Source organism: Homalodisca vitripennis, chromosome 4 (genome assembly GCF_021130785.1).
Source record: "Homalodisca vitripennis isolate AUS2020 chromosome 4, UT_GWSS_2.1, whole genome shotgun sequence".
Lineage (NCBI taxonomy): Eukaryota > Metazoa > Arthropoda > Insecta > Hemiptera > Cicadellidae > Homalodisca > Homalodisca vitripennis.
The window spans coordinates 131,187,529-131,207,180 of NC_060210.1; positions in this window are offsets into that span (position 1 = coordinate 131,187,529).

Here is a 19,652-nt window from a genome sequence, read left to right on the forward strand (position 1 = left end):
AGCATCAGTACACTTCTTTATCCAAAGTCAGTATTAAAACCTATTTAAAAATTAAGTATTACATAAAATAACAACCATAGCAAAAAATGGCAAAACGCAGTTGAATTTATGAATGATCAACAAATGTTTTTAAAGTACAATGTATGAATGTAAGATAAACACATAAAGTGACTGTTGATAATTTTAACGATGGAAGAAGTTGGCAAAACAGAATAAATGACTTCATTTCGACATGAATAAAGACCTTAGTTATCAGATGTTATGCAAAATTACGTTGCACATGGGAGTAAATCAATTAAGCAATATTGTATTCTTTATCAGTAAATAATATTTCCGTTTCTTAAAAATAAACTGAAGAACAATATTCTAGTTGTATTTGTGAGACTGACATCAAAAGTCGAGTAATATAAGAACTTTTGGATAGATAAAAACAAGATTTACTAAATAAAGACTTTGTAATAAACAATCCTCATGGCGCCCTGTACGGTTTCGAGATAACTTATTTAATACATGTAAATGCCATGAGGATAAATTAATGTTGTGTCCGTTGTCACAAAATCAACCTACTTCCTCCGACTGAGCTGGAAGGATTATTTTTAAGAAGCTGATTTTAATGCCAGCAATTATTTTTAATACGAGTAGTTGCTGTAAGTAGTAATAGAACCTTTTTTGCAATTTTCTCGTGCGATCATTCTATGCATAAGACCATAGTAAACGTTTTCGCTAACACAGAACCAAATCCCATGGAGTGAAATGCACCAATATAGAAATCGGTGTTGTCTATATTAAATGAAGCTTCTTAAAATTTCAAATTTCAATTATATAAGTCAGTTCATTCTCTAGAGTTCCTGGAAACATCCAAGGAAAGAATTTCCTGCGCTTCGAGTGCTAGGCTTCGCTAACGCTCAGAAAATTAATTGACATTGTCTCTGTGCATTTAAATATGGTTTCAATAGTTGCAGCAATAGCGTGGATTTGGCATGTGCTAATTATTAATTCGTTAACGAGTCTAATTTATAAAATTAAATTATAAGTAAGTATATGATTTACGAATTGCGAAACTGACTATGTCAAGTTCTATGAAGTTGAACTAACTTCACTAACGAAGTTTCCGTTCTGTGTTGTTGAATATTGTTTTACCACAGGATTCTTACTCCTAGGCTACAAACGTGTTCCTATAAATACCTGATTAGGATAGAAAGCTACGGGTATATTTTGCCTATGCCATAGGATATCTGTGCAAAACTTAGGCAAGTTCTGTATCAATGCCGTAACAAGTAGCAAACATTGCCATTTCCGATAGCTCTATCACACTCTACGTTATAGACGATACACGTAATGTAGAGAAGAGGAAAATAGAGAAAGGAAATTTCATCAAGCAAAGGAAATTACGTTTTCAACGGAGTAATGAACGATTCTTTTCATTGTACCACAAAGACGTCTACCAAGATTAGTACATTCAGAAATTACAATAGTGAGTTCCAAAGATTCAAGACATTCAATTATAAATTGGCTGGACGTCTAGTTATCAAAGTGCAGAAAACATTTTAATGTTTAATAACTGTCTATAAACACTACGAAGGTAGCATTTTCTGCTATATCCGACGCAAACGTTTGTCTTGAAAATAAGAAACTGCTTGCTATTCAGGCTAAGCGGACTTACGTTCCACTATACAAATATTTTTTGGAAATTATACGCCGAGTCATGATGTTGAATGGATCTTAAGGAAATATGGACTTGAGATAGAAATATTTTAAGTAGATCTCAAGGTCACTTCCCGATTTACATGAAATATTATTAAACAGTAATAAATTAAATAGTGTTATTAATTAATTGGTGTGATAATAATGTTTTATTATTGAAAGTATTTACAAAGATTTAGCTTTTATATTTAACGACCAAGTTCTTAACCGAAGGTCAAAACTAACGTTTTAGCCAAGGGAGCAGAGCCGTAAGAAACAGAGGCCTAGGGAACAAAGAACTATCATCTTGAAGGAAACCAATATCATCTAATCAGGGTTCCAGAGTTGAGTAGGTGGTTACTAAATGAACAAAAGTCTGTCAAGAGTCTGTCACGCTGAAAGAACACTGCACGCGATCTCTTATTAAGTACATTCAGACAATGTTTTTCTTAAAACCGTGTCGTTGTCTGTCCATCCATCCATACGCGTATCTAGAATGGAGGCATACCACTAGAAATTTTCCATACCTCCCAGGCAAGCTGAGTTACTGGAGCAAGGGAATATGTTTAAATGCTAATAATATTAAAAGTTGTAAGTTTGACAGCCGTCTGAGAGCACTATTACTATTCTGACTTCGTGCTCTATAAGAACGGCTATCACTGACGGCTAAGTAAAAATGCACCCTTCTGGAGAACGCCCAATAACACAAAAGTATTTCAAAAAATTACAGTGTATTTCAGAACTAAAAGACACATCCTCCACCTGTTACCTACATTTTATACGTTTTAATATGGGCTTACATGATATTTCTTTACTTTGATTGTGGAAAAAGATTTTGTGGAAATTATTTTTGAACATTTGGTTAAAATTTGTTATAAAATAAATTAAATGGGTCATTCAATAAATTCAGATTTCATAAGAAATCGATTTAACCGGACTCTTTTTACATAAGGAACTTTGGCGATGGCTTGTTCTTATTATTTTAAGTCATACGGACCTGTACAGTTTGACAAGTGTTGTAAATATCGGCAGGTTTAGATGGTGAGGATTCATTTTTAAATTAAAAAGTTTTGTTTAGAGTCAGAACTACGAACGATTGATACAGAAAACGTTTACCTGGAATATGATCACATACAGAGAAAATTATATGCGTTAAAATATCTACATGGTAAGAAACCACTCATAACGAAGTTTAGGATTTTAATATGGTGACGCTTCCAAAAACCTGAGAGTTTGACGAACAGTATTATAGTCATAAATCTGCACAATTAAATGTCAAACCACCAATTTTATATTATGGTCAGTAAAAAGGTTGTTATGGAAACCAGACCCCATCGTCCTTATAATTTAGGGGGAGAACTCATTTTTAAGTCAAATACGAGTATATGCCATTATGCCAAGTACCGGCTAGCAAATAAAGTTCAAACGATATACTTCTAGAAGAATCTACGCAATTTACTTGTTAAATGCTATAATGATGGGTTAACGACTAAGACTTTACGTTGTTACGATTGGCCCATTAGGCGATGTTATTCTACATTTAGAGTTGTAACTCCACCAATTCCGGCTAAATAATTTATCAGAACTTCCGATGGTTTTGACTAAGGTAAATTAATTACTCACGTGGCAACTGCATTTGAATAAATAAGTTTAATTTCTTATACAATCGGTCTTTAAATTAATGATGTACAGTAATGCATAAAATAATTTAGAAACAAACTAAATTTAGAATATGATTTTAACAATATTCCATTAACTAGAGTGAGATAGAGATAGGACGTGGACCGAGATGTTACCTACTTATAATTTTGAACGCGACTGAATTGCTCAGCAGGTCAAGCGGCGGACATCGCCTCAGCGGCCGTGGCCAATCAAAAAGGACTAGGGCCTGTATGAGAGGCTACCTAGCGATGGAGTCAGCAAATTGTATCAGCAGTGCGCGAGGCTAGCTGCCCAATTCCAGCTCTATAACTTTGTACTATTTATATTGTAATAATATTAGATTCCAGTTTCTGGGCTCAAGACCTTAAATTACTTGGTTGGTGACGGATCAGATTAACTATTAATATTGAAAAAAATAGTTACTAATAAAATGGAATAATTATGTGACCGATAAGTATATAGTATTATATTAATTCTGAAATCATGGTTAACATATGTTTTGACTAGCAGTAACGATTTATAGACGGGGCGTTACATCCCCCCCTTCAAAAAGTCCATGCTGGCCTCAGCATGTGGTTGACGGGTGTGCAGCATATGTCATTCAACCATGAAGGCCATTAAGTACGTGTTTCACAGAGTCATCTCATATTTAGTTGTATGGCCTGTTTTGCTCTCAAATCTTACATGATTACGGATCTAAATAAATAAATTGTATCTATAAACTTACAACTCAATACGAATCTAACTTGTGTAAGCGTGTTGCCAGTTAACAACAATGAATTCCTGAACAAGAATGTTTGTAGTGTGGTGTGACGTGTTTGTTCAGTAAAGTGCATAAACCTGTTCCATACCTCCCACAATAACCATTGTATTAAAAAAATAGTGTTTTGACCACTACGGTAATGTAGTCGATTGAAACTACAAACATTATTTTGTTGAAAACGTCGTACGTGACATAAAGTAATCGCATGTGAGACCTTTTGTTCAAGTTCTTTGTACAATACAAAAGAGTTTATTGACCTGTATCGAATACATTTTACTTATTTCAATCAATATACATCCCTCAAGTTGCATTTACCAATAAATCACTCCAAATAAACGCATTTACAAATAGTATTCTCCAGTCTGCCTAGAAAAGCTATATTAACATTTCAATTAGCCTTTGTGATAGTTGCTTAAATACAGTGTTATGTTCTATCATAAAATTAATTTGTATAGATTTCTCTGAGACAGAAAGTGCACGTCATGAATTATTTGGTCTGTTGAGAGCATACCATATGTGAGTCAAATTTCATTTTTCTAGGACATCGGGAAGCGGGAAAACCAAAATATAGTTTTTCTAGGGGTTGCAATCCCAATACAAACCCTTATGCTTTGGACTTTCTATTAAATTCACACGGCACACGTATGGAACATTCAAAATCTCTGAGGTATCGGGAAGTTAGTGAATTAGAGATGGTGATGTTCTGTGATGAAATGAATTTGTTACCAATTCCTCTGAGGCAGAAAGTGCACGTCATAAATTTATGCTACAGTGGTCAATATTGCTCAGAGCTGTAATTGGATTCGTTACCGTAAGAGTACCCGCGCTGGCGCACTTGAGTTCCCGGCGAGCATCGTCCCGAATAATAATATCGTCCTTTGATGGTCCAGCATTTTCTTACCGACATCTTCAACATAACTATCTTTTGATGACCAATAAAACTCATAGTGGCCAACAAAATCTTTTCGCGTTTGCTTTCCGAAAACTATAATTTATCTCATTTTGAATATAAATTGTTTAAATAATTATATTTAAATGTTATCCACAAATTATGAGAAAAACTAAGAAACACATAAAGTTAAGAGTTTGCAAGAGGATAAAGCCAAACATATTGTCTAATTTAACGGCTGTTGTGTGGTTAAAAAAAACTCGTTTGAATAAAAAATGTAGCTTTGTGTTTCTTTTAAATTAAGAAATATGAATGTGTAAAAGTTGAGAAAATATGAAAAAGTTGTCGCTTTGTTTACTACAACGTAACGTAAACTTTGTTAAATTAATTCTTGATCGCTTAAGGTAAAAGAAACAATACTTTATTGTTGAGAGTATTTCCGTTCACAGCCACTCATAAATCGTGAAGAGCAACTGAAACATATTGTGAGTTATGTTAAATTTGTTTACTCTGTAATTCACTCAATATTATGAAGTCCTTTTTTGACATGTATAAATATGCAAAAGGCTAGCTTCTCCTGATATTTATATCATATTATATTAATATATGAAGTACTAATTAGGCCAGTATATACTAAACCTCCCAGAACATAAAAAAAATACATGAATGATTTTGCTTAAGTCACAAAAATACTTTTGATGTACACTCGTATTCTAAGTTCTGAAACTCGTGAAAAAAATTAATAATAAGAAATAACTATAAATGAGTTGGAACAAACGATAAGACTATGTGTATAACAACATCTTTGCAGAGGTGTTTATCATTAACTCCTGACATTCATGCAATGTCAGCCAATTCAATCTTTTGTTGTTGTAAGAGGGGTTTGAAGGATAGAGAGAACTCCATCCACTGTGGCATAGTATTGTGGGGCATAATTCTTATTGTGCTACCTACAGGAAGACAAGAGTGCAGGGGAGAATATGGTAATGGAAAGGACAGCCTGATTGTACTACCGCATTAAGTTGATGAAGTGGGACTCACCGTGGGGAAGACTCACACCTATTTCGTAATTTGAGTACTCAAACTGATATTTAGATATCGCGTGGACCATACGGTAAAGGAACATTAATTTTAACAAATGAGTATTTTCAAACTAGAAATCTCACTTAAAAAATTTCAAAGCATAAATTACAAACTATTTGTTTTTAAAGTAATTAAACGTAAAGAAGGTATTATACAACATAGTTGTATTTTATTCAAATAAGCATAATCGAGTTAATATTAACAATTTACGTCCACTTAACAATCATAGAAAAGTTTAGGGATGGAAATTCCAAATATTAATTTAAAAAGGGTTAATTACTACACATCGTCAAACTGCAGGCTTTATTTCAGTAAGTACGTTTTATGGGCAATTTGAAACTCTTCCATCAAAAGAGTCTTTACAGATCTAATAGAGGAATTAAATCCAAAAGATTACTGCTCTTTAATTAAAAAATTACAATTCTGTGCAATAAATAAATAAATCAGTACAATAACCTTAATTCTTACCTTTTAGCAAACCCATTCACTTGGCTAGAAGACGGTATTTCTGCCTGTTTGTCCGCACGATACATCAAAAACTGATCTATAGACTTGAAATTGTGCACGAAGCTTCATTTCTGTATTAACGATAAAGGTGATTTGGCCGAGTGTTAGCGGATATCTTCACATTGGTTTTATGGGTAACCGTAATGCCAACGAATAAATAAAATAGAGTAAATAAATTCGTAAAAAACCTCAATAATGTGTGAGAGATTCAGTTATGTGACATACTATCCCATGTAACCTTATTATCCCAACCTCATTTCATAGTGTTTTGGTGATCAGAATTTTATTAATTAATCACTTATTTGAAACCAAATTGAATGAAAAAATGTGTACGTATCATTTGGAAATATACTGCATACCGTAAATTATTTCATATTATATAAACTTTATATTTTGCATGATGATATATCATTTATACAACTATTAATTTTATGGTCCATAATTTTCGTGACAACTTTTTTGAATGGTCATATTTTCTGTTTTCTGCCTGGAGGATATCTTGAAATGAAATCAGCTCTTGACATTTTGCAAGCAACCTCAGCGTAGCCTGATACGAAGGACGGTAAGACTTCGTTACAACTTGTATTACAATATTTTATATTTTTCTCGTGGAAATCATCGAATTTTGTACTTTGCATGATCTGAAAATAGAAAAAATACCCAACTATTCGATAGCGAATAGAATACTCGAAACCGTACACAAATCAATGATTTGATCAAGCATGTACTGCACATATATATTTACATATACCTAAGTATTGGTTGAACACATTTTATTCGAAGATTTCGTTTTAACGCCTTGACAATTTTATCCGTAACGTAAAAATAAAACTAAAATTTATAAAACCGCTCAGCCTTGATCATAAATTACTGGTTAATATCAGTTGTACTGATATTGTAGTCGCGACTAACTAGGAAAACCTTACCAAAACATTTTACCGGCTACTCAAAATTACCACTTTTGACGTTTGAGTCAGACAATATGACAAGCTGATATCTGAAATACGACTGTTACCGTTGAATTGAAACTCGGGCGTACAGAGAGTTGTTACCTTTTGTGACAACCAGCGTGTCGAGTAATTACTATTGCCACAGACTGCGGGGAAATTAAAATGTTATTAATTGGATTAACTGATCTAATTTAACTCCGTTAAAAATTTAATCAATAGTTTACATTGCGCATTATCTATTTATAATTCGATCGGTCATAGGAATTTGCTTTTAGGTAGATTTTGTATACAAAAGTAGCCTACTACCATTATGCCCTCATGGTACCACGTGATGAATATTTCTGTATAACTTCATAAAAAATGACCCCTAGAGCACAAAACCATCCCCCGTTTAAAATGTTTTACAAGTATGGAAACTATAACGGTCCCAAAAAAGCCCAAAAAGGTTTACAATTGGTACAACAATTAATCTTATAAATGTATCGGAAAAATTTGTTGGACAGCTTATTAGAGACCGTTTAAACATTGAACAAGTCATAACTTCATTATTTATTACGATAAATAAAAACAAGATTTACTAAATAAAGATTTTGTAATAAAACAATCCTCATGGCGCCCTGTACGGTTTCGATATTAGCTTATTTAATACATGAGTAAATGCCATGAGGATAAATTAATAATGTGTCCGTTGGCACAAAATCAATCTACTTCCTCCGAATAAGTTGGAGAAGGATTATTTTTAAGAAGCTGATTTTAATGCCAGCAATTATTTTCAATAGTTGCTGTAAGTACTAATACAGCCTTTTTTGCAATTTTCTCGCGCGATCATTCTATGCATAAGACTATAGTAAAAGTTTTCGCTAACACAGAGCGAGATCCCATGGAGTGAAATGCACCATAATCGAACTCGGTGTTGTCTATATTAAAGGAAGCTTCTTACAAATTTCAAATTTTAACTATATAAATCAGTTCATGCTCTAGCTATGGTGCGCACAGGGAGACATCCAAAATTCCTGTAAACATAAAGAAACAATTTTCCAGCCCCTCGAGTGCTAGGCTTTGCTAGCGCTCAGAAAATTAATTGAGTCTGTGCACATTGTCTCTGTGCGTTTAAATATGCTTTCTATAGTGGCAGCAATAGCGAGGATTTGGCATGTGTTAATTATTAATTCGTTAACGAGTCTAATTTATAAAATTAAATTATAAGTAAGTATATGATTTACGAATTGCGAAACTGACTATGTCAAGTTCTATTAAGTTGAACTAACTTCACTAACGAAGTTTCCGTTCTGTGTTGTTGAATATTGTGTTACCACAGGATTCTCACCACTTGGCTACAGATGTGTTCTTATAAATACCTGATTAGTATAGAAAGCTACGGGTATATTTTGCCTATGCCATAGGATATCTGTGTAAAACTTAGGCAAGTTCTGTATCAATGCCTGTAACAAGTAGCAAACATTGCCATTTCCGATAGCTCTATCACACTCTACGTTATAGACGATACACGTAATGTAGAGAAGAGGAAATATAGGGAAAGGAAATTCCATCAAGCAAAGGAAATTACGTTTTCAACGGAGTAATGAACGATTCTTTTCATTGTACCACAAAGACGTCTACCAAGATTAGTACATTCAGAAATTACAATAGTGAGTTCCAAAGATTCAAGACATTCAATTATAAATTGGCTGGACGTCTAGTTATCAAAGTGCAGAAAACATTTTAATGTTTAATAACTGTCTATAAACACTACGAAGGTCGCATTTTCTGCTATATCCGACGCAAACGTTTGTCTTGAAAATAAGAAACTGCTTGCTATTCAGACTAAGCGGCATAAGTTCCAGTATACAAATCATTTTTGGAATTTATACGCAGTCGTGATATTGAATAGATCTTAAGGAAATACGGACTTGAGATAGAAATATTTTAAGTAGATCTCAAGGTCATTGCCTGATTTAAATGAAATATTATTAAACGGTTAATTAAACAGTGTTATCAGCTAATTAGCGAGATACTAATGTTTTATTATTGAACGCATTTACAAAAATTTAGCTATTATACTTAACGGCCAAGTTCTTAACCGAAGGTCAATACTAACGTTTTAGCCATGGGAGCAGAGCCCTAAGGAACAGAGGCCTAGGGAACAGAGCCCTACCATCTTGAAGGAAACCAATGTCATCCAATCAGGGTTCCAGAGAGTATTAGGTGGTCACTAAATGGTCAACAGTCTGTGACGCTTGAAAGAAAACTGCACGATCACTTACTAAGCATATTCATACAGTGTTTTTTCTTTTTTTGATGGAGGCTTACAACTAGAAGTTTTCCATACCTCCCAGGCAAGCTGAGTTACTGGAGCACCTCCTCCCCCACCCGGAGTATTTTAAATGCTAATAATATTAAAAGTTGTAAGTTTGACAGCCGTCTGAGAGCACTATTACTATTCTGACTTCGTGCTCTACAAGAACGGCTATCACTGACGGCTAAGTAAAAATGCACCCTTCTGGAGAACGCCCAATAACACAAAAGTATTTCAAGAAAATTACAGCGTATTTCAGAACTAAAAGACACATCCTCCACCTGTTACCTACATTTTATACGTTTTAATAGGGGCTTACATGATATTTCCTTACTTTGATTGTGGAAAAAGATTTTGTGGAAATTATTTTTGAACATTTGGTTAAAATTTGTTATAAAATAAATTAAATGGGTCATTCAATAAACTCAGATATATCAGAAGTTCACTACCAAAGGGTTGAAAGTTCATTATTTTTTTTTTATAGGTAGGTCAACTATAAAACACGTTTTGATAAGCATTTAATTTTGCATGCGTCTTTTGTTAAAACAATACCTGGGAAGTAAAACAGCAAACAGCAAGTAAAATTAACTGACTTTTAACAATTATAATATTTCTAAATCTAATTCGTGACTAGCGGCAACAACGAAAGCGATGAGAACTACGTTAAGACTATTAAAAATTAGCCGTTCAAAGAGCCGACTGGTAGGCAGGCGTTCATGGCTATTGCTCGCTCTCTCTCTCTCTGAAGCGCGAGAAGTGAGGTCTCTATTATGTTTGTTCACCCCCATGGGTCGCAGACGGACTCGTCATTCCGAAAACTTAAGAAGTTTCAGTCTTGTGTTTTTCTATATTTTCGCTGTTATAAATAAAACATTAAAACAAATCAAAACTAAACGAAACTATGTTACATTGTTCGACTACAAGTATACTTTCAGTCTATCGCAAGTTAAAATATCCCTTGAATACTTGTATCACTAGTGGACGGGGGATTGTAGCTCCCCTAGATACGCCTATGCGTCCATCTGTCTTTACGATCACTTTTGATAGGAAGATCCCAGAGATTTGAAACTTGATAAGTAGGTTCTCCTTGGTCTAAGGAAGATGTCTATTGATTTTGGAGTAAAAAGTTGAAGTTGATACAATGTTGCCCTTACGCTAGTTACGTTCTGACGGTTCCATCGATACTCCGTCATATTGGTTTATTAATTTTTAAAATGATGTATATTATTTATTGCATGCACAGTATTCGAAAAATGGCGTTAGTTGTTGAGAAATTCACATGTCATCGTGAGCACAGCAGCACTGCTATTACTTGAGGAATAGGAAATTGCTCTGGAACCTTATTGACTGTTCCTAGAGGGATAATGTAATATTAACAAATAGCTCACCTATGTATATTAAATGTTTGTAATAAAAATTAATCCTCAAGTAAATACTTAAATACTTTCATCAGTGGCGTATACTTGGTTTCGTAACGTGGAATTACAAAGCATTGTATAATTTTCTTAAATAAATTTAGGATACCTCAAAGTACCTGAATGAATGTTTTAGTTTTAATAAAAGGTAGAGAACAAAGTATATCTCATTATTCAAGTATGCATTTATTGATTTGAATACGTCCATTGTTTTTCCAGCCAATTAATTAACAATATTCTGTACCGGTCCAGAGGTTGCCCTGTGTTTCTACAACAGACAATGGCTACTCTGTTTATTAGAACAATTCAGTATTGTTCTACAGCCTTGTTGATTCTACTAACGAGAATCTTTCCTTTGTTGTAGTTTTGTTTATAAAAGATACCAGTGTTCATGGATATGAATTATTATCAGTTATTCTATCGCTTTATTTGAAATATATTACTTATAAATTACTTTCTTCTAAGTAATTTTATTAAATTTTAAATACGAAAGATTAAGAGAGTTAAATTTTCAACCATCGCGTATCTGTGCCATGTTATTTTTCAATCAAAAACTATATTTATGCCCAAAAGTACAAAACCAATTAATTTAGAACTCTGGATGGAAAGCAGTACTTAGTGGTTTGTTAAATGGAGATGGGGGAAAATATAGTAATTTTAATTAATTAACTAACTATTCCTGCAGTGCAATCCAATGCAAGTTAAATAGAAACAATTTTAGTACTTAGTTGTTCTGCCGTTTTCAACTACTATCTTTGACCAAACAAGATGTCTTGATTTCCTACTAAGGAAGAACCCGATCTTAAATTTGGCACGGGTTATTCCTAATTCATGTTCCAATGTTATGTATAGAATGCTACCAATAGAAACCAATACATATTTTTCCATGGGATAATATATATATATTTTTTGGTTTTTACTTACAAATGCACATTTTGTTATAATATACTTAACTACTTTTTAGTTAATTGAAAATGTTATTCTGTTACCACCTGAAATAGTTTCGTTTAAAGTGTATTATTGACAATGAATGATTTAGAAGGATAGTAAGATTTAGGACACCGTTATGTTTCAAAATTATACCTTCAGGTAGTCACCATGTGTTTTAATCTTTAATTTTTTTGTTATTGTTTATTATTATGTCTTAGGAATTTTCATGAGTCTTGAAGAAGAAAGTATATTTTAATCCTAGAAACATTATGTTGAAAAATCCCCAAATTCTATTCTCCTTTTAAAACTAGTTCTTATAAATATTAATAAAATATTAAAGTTTAATTTTTTTCGTTGTCTTTTTAAACCTTTCAGTAGCATTGGAAAATATGTTTACTCCTAAAAACAATATTTGATCTTAAAAGTTTAATAAATGTTGTAACATTTTTCCTTACATATAATTACACTGTAAATTTTACTGTAAAGCGTTTTAAAACATTTACGGTATTCTTTGTTTATAGTGTTGTTAAACGTGTACAGCTGAAAGATAATTTTGAAGGAGAAGTTGGCTTAGGGTGTTTTTAAACCCGTTTGTCTCATATAGTACATGATGTTCATATGATTGTCCCTTGGAGCTCCGCGCAAAACAACACACCTTAGCTTACATCATTATGCACCCCATCATACCTGATTATTGTTATTTAACCAGAATTGCATTTATGCAAAATTCTGTATAGCATGCCAAATTATATTTAACTGAACCATCACTAAAATATTCAAACCAGAGTTCAAAATACAATTATAAAAAATGATGAGGTGGTTTTAATAAGTAAACATCATACAGCAGCACATGACAATTCAAACTGTAATATGATGGTGACAATATAATTTCTCATTAGTATTAATGTCAATCCAGCAGAATGATCTGGTTACTATTTATAATATCCTGACAAAACTTATGGACATTAAAACGTTTCTATTTAAAACATTTGTCTTTATAATCTAAGTGCTCTGTATGTTAATCAGAGTGATATTGCCCTGACATTTTACTGATTTAACCTCAAATTTGCCCTATATTTTAATCTATTATTCATTTAAATATGGAATTATAATTCAATGAAAAGTAAATTATGAAGTTGTGAAATTATATGATATATATCCGATAAATAATATTTAACAAATTTAACTTCTTCATTTTTGAGAAATTAGCTTTTTAATTATGATTTATAAAATAAAATTATAACTAAATATTCGGTTTACGAATTGAGAAATTGGACTATGTCAAGTTCTAGGAGCAACTCTTCAGTGTGTTGCTGGAAAATTGCTATTACCCTAAGGTTCTGTCCCCTTGAATGCAAAATGTGTTCATTATAAATATCTATTTAGGATTTATAATGCTACTTGTACGGATTTTGTATATGCCCTTGGACATTTGTGCAAAATTTATGCAAGATCTACTCGTACAACAATCTTATAAGAAGTAGCAAATATGGCCATTTCCGATATCTCATTTTACGTGTCAGACGATACACGTAGTGTAGAGAAGAGGATATATAAAGAAATGAAATTCCATTAAGAAAAGGAAATTGACTTTTCAACGGAGTAATTAACGATTCTTTTTCATCGTACTATAAAGACGTCTACTAAGATTTTAGTGCATTCAGAGTTCACAATAGTGAGTTAATAAGATTCAAGACATTCAATTATAAACTGTGGCTGGACGTAGTGAAGTATAGCTCTCAACCTGTTGCAAAATACCAACGTCCACCGTCTATCAACACTACAGAGGTCACATTATCTATCCGATGTTATCAAATTTGCCTCAACGTGTGTCCTGAAAATACGAAACTCTCTATTCAGCCTAAGAGTTTCGCTCTATTCAAGAGAGTTCCATAATATAAATCAATTTTAATATCATTATATGAAAAGTCTTGATGTTGAATTAATCTTAACGAAATATTGATTTGAGATAGAAATATTAAGTTGGATCACCTCCCGATTTCAATGAAATATTATTAGGCAGTTAATTAAGTACTGTTAGCAGTTAACTGATGTTTATGTTTGATTAATGGGCGCATTTGCTTTTTATATTTTTACGGCTCAGTTCTTAACCCAGGATCAATAGTGAACATGTAAGGGAGCAGAGCTCCAAGGAGTAGAGGCAAAGGGAACAGAGCCCCAGAGAGCAGAGGTATAGGGAAGGAGGCCAAGGGAGCAGAGGCCTAGGAAACGGAAGTCCTAGGGAACAGTGGCCTAAGGATAAGACCTCTACAGAGCAAAACGCTATGACGAAAAATATGTAAATACTTTTCTGGGAACTTTTGAACTTGGTAGGGTTTTATAGCTTGAAGATTTTATTTCAGTTGCCCACCTAACCTAGTTATTTATTTAAAGATTGTTACGGACGATGGATACGTTAAAAATACTATTACTACCACTAACGTTCGCGGAAATTTATTCTCTTCGTCAGGTGTAAAATATCCTAAAAGACATAAGGTTAATCATAATGCAAAAACATTAAAAATCTAAAATAATCACCACACGTTTTAATTTTTAATTTTGCTGTGTTTGTTTAAACCTTGTATCTGAGAGATGACACTTGAGGAAAAACTATTGAAATCCTAAAACGTCATGTAATATATTTGTAACATAAGTTATTCAACCAAACCTAAATCCTGTAATCCTGTTAAAACTACTTCTATACATATTACTCTAAAATAAAAGTTCCAACGTTGTCAAAACAAAAGGTTCATAAATGTCATTAAAAACATGTTTCCTCCACTCATCTGACTCTACAGGAAAGTGTTTTAAAAACACTTATAACATTCTTTGCTTATATTTTTGTTATACGCATGCAGCTTAAAAATAGTTCTGAAGGAGAAAGTTGGCTTAGGGTGGGTTAAACCCTAAGTTTTGGTCATGAAATAAATTATGTTTATATTATTTCCCGTGGAAACTCCCTCGCACAAAAATACTCCTTTAGCTAATGTACCCTTGTCATAATACCCCCCCCCCCCACCAATCTTGGCCTTGTTGTTAAATAGTCAAAATTGCATAAACTAAGTAATTCTTTATTGCATGCCATATTATATTTGAAGAAACAATTACTCAAATATTTTAACCAAATTTCCAAATACAGCACATAAAATCATACTTTAGTATGATATATCATACTTTAGATTGGTATCTATAATCTCCTGACAGACCTTGTGATGATTAACATGTCTCCATTTGGAAAATATGTTTTAAAATGTAAGTGCTCTGTATATAAATCATAGTGATATTGCCTTGAAATTTCAATTTTGTTATCACAGATTGATTCTATCTTTTAATTTATTATTTATTCAAATATAAAAATTATAATCCAATGTTATCTGTGTTATGAAATTATAATACATAAGGAAGTTTTAAAGCATTGAACAAAATAAACTGAAGCGAGTTGGACAAGTTATTAGGTAAACAAGTTATAGTAATCCTCCTGCCTGATCACCAATAGAATGTAATATTTTCTCCGATGGCAAGGTATCAGTGTCATTACTTTGGCCCTGTGAAGCCTAATGGAAACTGGTGATTTAATTGCGCTGGACTGCTCGCACAGCGCTAATGGAGATATCAATTGGCAGGTTACTGTGATACTGTCAGCACCGACAGTTGCGGCGTTAACGACACCTGCTCCAGTCTCTGTGTTTTACTCATTGCTGTTGCAATCATGTCAGTCATTTAAGCTTCAAAATTAATTTTTCAATACAGAAGTATTCTTTAATTTTTAATCCAGTATAAGTGCATTGCGTGTTTGGTCAAAAAGTTGAATTTTAGGCTACAGTGCACCCGTCATGTAACCTAAAGTATAACGCAAAATCCCCGTGTATGCGTACACATCAGACCTAATCAAATAAATTTTACCAAACGTAATAGTGTTGTAATGATATTATACACCTGAAAGTGCCTTTCTTTGTTTATATTGTTTTCTCGCGTAAACTATTCAACCTATTGTACTGAAATTTTACATGGACATTATTAGCGTCTCTAATATGATTATAGGTCCATTTTTATATAAAAAACCCATCTGGGATACGTTTCATTGGTCTCTAAAGCAGCGAAGATCCCATCTTGGTCTCTAAAGTTGTGGAATATAAATTGGGAAGATCCTATTAAATCTGGTACGCGTAAACATTGTTTATGACAGCAAAGCAATATGTTTAATTAATTCACTACTATTTTATATTTGTTTAAATTTATAGTGTGAACGTATAATGCAAGCTTGGTAGCAACAACAACCTTTATCTCATATATTTCTGTGCACTGTTGAGCACAAAGTAAAAATATACAGATAAGAAAATTAAAAGTTTTAATAAATATACACTGGTTTTCATTCTACGGATGACACACATTATTTCATGTCTTTTTTAGTATCTCAAAAATATGTACGAAAATTTTCCGTAAATTACAGAAGTGTAGAACGAAAATAGTTTTAAACGCGAAATATTAAAATTAAATTGTATTCATATTAAATTAGTGCAAAAAAAAAAAATCATTGTTAGTTGTATTAATATTGTTAAAGTTTCCAATTGCTTCAAGAATTTTTTATTAATTGCAGCTAATATCAATACTGAATCGTGTAAGTTAAGTAACTGTACTGATCTAAAATTTGTCATAGGTTTTAATATTTTTGTAGCTAAGGTATTTTTGTTCCGACTGTTTCAATAGTCATACAAATTAACAAACAGTGATTTTTTTGAAGTGTCAAAGTGATGCTGAAAAAGTAAATGATGGTAAGAACAATAATTAATATTATGCAGAGCGGGTGCTCTAGAATTGAGTAATTAAGGAAAGGAACGAACGCCACATCATTCTGTTGCATAATTATTCATCTTGACAGACGGGGTTTAAATTACAGCAATTGATTAAGTAAAATAAGTTGCTTGCAGAGTAGTTGTCAATATTAATTCACGTTTTCTGTTCCGTTACTCTGTGTTAGGTTTGAAAACGGCACTTTTAGGCTATTTTTTGTACATCAACTCTTGAAACGTTATATTAAATTTACTACTGAATCAGGATTGATAAATAAAGGATTCAATAAAGCATGAAGATTTAATATGGACTTACGTTAATAATCAATTACTTTTCGTTTTGGTTTTAAAATGATTTAGAAAACAGTTTATTTTCATTAAAAATAATTTATTTATTTTCAGAAATTTTCTTCAACTGTTTCAGGGAAACAAATTTTAGGTAATGTGTTAAACTATAAATACACATCAAAGGAGTGGAAGCATTTTGCCATCGGATAAGCCATCCTTACACACCACCTATGGAAATATTGATATCAGATCCTTTCCTGTGAATTCTTATCTCTCTTATTATAATCCCTTTTCCAGTTTATTAAGGACCGTGACAGGTCCTTCTTAAAAATCACTACCTTGTCTCTATGTTTTTTTGCGATAACCCTGAGTAGGAAAGTCCTAAAGTCTTGAAACTTAGTACATATACATTATTCCTCTTGGTTCTAGGAAGAACTCTATTTTTTAAGACAAAACGTCAAATGGCAAAAAATTGCCTTTACAGTAAGTTTGTAGACTTCCTTTACGTTGCGTCAGATCTTTTGATACTCCGTTATATCGGTTTATTTTCTCTCTGATTGATGATAGTTTGGAATATAACCAAAACGCTTTTGATCCTAATTAAAAACCTATTTTAAATTACTTATGAGATTGTCAGGGACACAATTAAAAGCCTTTATAATGACATATGTTTGCGACGTCAGTGTATCGCATTATTATTATATCAAATTACATTCTCATTAGTAATTACAGATTGGTCTCTGGAACGAATGATTTACACTGGAGCTTTGGGACCTAAGTTTCTTTCTTATTGGGGCGTTCACCTAGAACTTTCTCAAAGATCATCAAATTAGTCACATTCCGAGTTCGAGTTATAAAAACGGATATTTGGGCTTCCCTCCAATAATTAAATGGATTTTGACATCATGAATATACCTTCACTTGGATTCCTACACTCAATATTTAAAAACTTTACTTTTCCTCAATTTGCGGAAAAAAGCTCTAACTTACGAGCTCTTACCTCTAAAATATTAGATGGGTAGCGTATGTTTTAGACCTAAAATATAATATAACGAACAATCAGTGAGACAGATCTGCTCAATACTTTATAAGGACTCTATAAAAACCCAGATGTAATAAATATAACATAATCTATTAAAATGCTATAAAACAAACTATTTAAATCCAAGAACAAAACCTTCGTTCATTACTCAATCACTTTTATAACAGTGGTATTGAATTACTTTGTAATATATATCCACTTTCACAATATATAGATATGGAATCGTATAACTAAAAACCACCTTCAGCCGTATAATTAAAAATGAGGGTTTGTCTGATAATAAAGTTCCGTTATTTGGAGTACGATAACCATCAGCTGGCAGGGTCTACCGCTCGTTTAATATCCTCGATATTGCCGCCACTTCCCTCGCTGCCATTTCATTGAACTTTAATCTCTAAGGCTCCAATCGACTTCTGAAAATGGCGGCATTAATTAAACGAGACTATCTCATTCTATAATTATAATTAATCGATCCTTGATCATAGGCAAGGTATTACTTTCTTACCTAAGGTTAGGTTCATTTATCTTTTATAATATAGAATATATTCAAGTTTAATGTAACGAAAAAACTTGTGTAAAAGTAGAAAATCCTTTGTATGTAGAGTTAACAGTTGATTATACAATTCTTTCAAAATTAATACCCTTAATTCAAAATAAAGTATAATACCAACTCCATGCTAAGGTACTCTAAAATTGTCACAATTGCTGCATGCTACAATATTGTATAAATATTCTTTTAATGTTTCATACACACCAGAGCAGGTTAATGGATAGTGGAGTGCTGCACCATGTTTGTGTAATGGAGAGTGTACACCTGCTTGACACTACCAACACTGCCTGCAACTGGTAAAATAAAAACAAAGAATATTATTGTGAAACTGGTATTAATAATATATACTCACAACTAAACAAATAGCACAAGATTTGCTCTTTATCAACGACCGTCAAATTGTTTTCTTTCTTTTTTAATTTATAAATTAGATATAATTATTTGTTCAGAAGGTGAGATTAGAATAAAATGTATAAAATTATAATTACAACAATTAAAAAATTTAGTACAGAAATTAAACTATGAATAATTCTTCAACATATGTCAATTAGGTTAAATATTTTCCCTTTGACGTCGGCAGCAATAACGAATAAGGTTAGAAAACGTGAAAGTCTTAATGTAGGAAGTGGTTGTTCCGTTTTGGATTGTTGGATTCAGACAAGTTCATTATCTTGGAATTTATTTAATTAATGTAACCGGAATATCTCTTCTAGATGAAATTCTAGTTAGTGTATACTATCTGTTCTTAAAGTACAGCAAAAATTTGAGCATTTTGATAATTTTGAGCATAAGTAAATAAATTAA